Here is a 1,112-nt window from a genome sequence, read left to right as displayed (position 1 = left end):
CCCCCTTAAAAAAAAAAAAAAAAAAAAAAAAAAGTCATTGTTTATCTGAAATTCAAATTTAACTGGCCATCCCAGTTTTTGTTTTTGCTGTTTTGCTAAATCTGGCAACTCTACTCAAAATGCTCTGCTGGATAAAGGCACAGTGAGATACAATCAGACTGCGTTCTCCGGAGTCAGACCCAGAGATCTATCTTTGCCCATCCATAAATCAGCTCTGCGGTCCTGGGCAAGTTGCTTCCTTTCTTGGAGTCTCCCTGCCTCTTCATCTGTGAAATGGGACTAAAGCCGTAGGGAGATTTAAAAGAGATATAATGTCGGGCTTCCCTGGTGGCGCAGTGGTTGAGAGTCCACCTGCCGATGCAGGGGACACGGGTTCGTGCCCCGGTCCGGGAAGAACCCACATGCCACGGAGCAGCCGGGCCCGAGAGCTATGGCCGTTGAACCTGCGCGTCTGGAGCCTGTGCTCCGCAACGGGAGAGGCCACAACAGTGAGAGGCCCACGTACCGCAAAAAATAAAAAGAGATATAATGTCGATAAAGGTAGATGTAGGGCCATGGCTAGCACATAGTAGGGACACTGCACCTCAGTTTCTTACCCGTAAAATGAGGTAATCACTTACCCTGTGGCGTTTTTCAGAGAATTAGATGAAGTTATGGATGTCCAGTGCAGAGTAGGTGCTAAATCATTTGTAGCTATTATAATAACTGGCAGACATTCTGGAGTCCAGGCCCCAAGACCTCTGTCCTCCCACCTCCCCTCCCACATGTTGCAAGGGCCAGCAGCCTTCCTGGCGGTGCTGGCAGCCCCCTCCTCTCTCTGGGGGCTCCCAGGGCCGCTGCAGCCACACCTCCTGCAATTAGATTTGTAAGTGGGAACAGGCTCTTGTCAGAGGCTCCTGATTGGCTCCAGGCAAAAACACAGTTTAGCACTCAGTCAAGCTGCATTTCAGGGCCTCAGTCTCTCTCCCCTCCACCTCCCCCTTGAATTGCAATCTGTTCGGTAATTTCCTTTTCCAACACTGCAGAACTCAGAGAAGCTGCGGCGCAGGAGCCGGGCAGGGAGGAGGGAAAGAGAGCTGCTGCTCCCTGCGGTGAAACTGCTGGTCCAGCAC

Source organism: Neophocaena asiaeorientalis, unplaced genomic scaffold, assembly GCF_003031525.2.
Source record: "Neophocaena asiaeorientalis asiaeorientalis breed wild unplaced genomic scaffold, Neophocaena_asiaeorientalis_V1.1 scaffold240, whole genome shotgun sequence".
NCBI lineage: Eukaryota > Metazoa > Chordata > Mammalia > Artiodactyla > Phocoenidae > Neophocaena > Neophocaena asiaeorientalis.
This window is presented reverse-complemented; position numbering follows the sequence as displayed.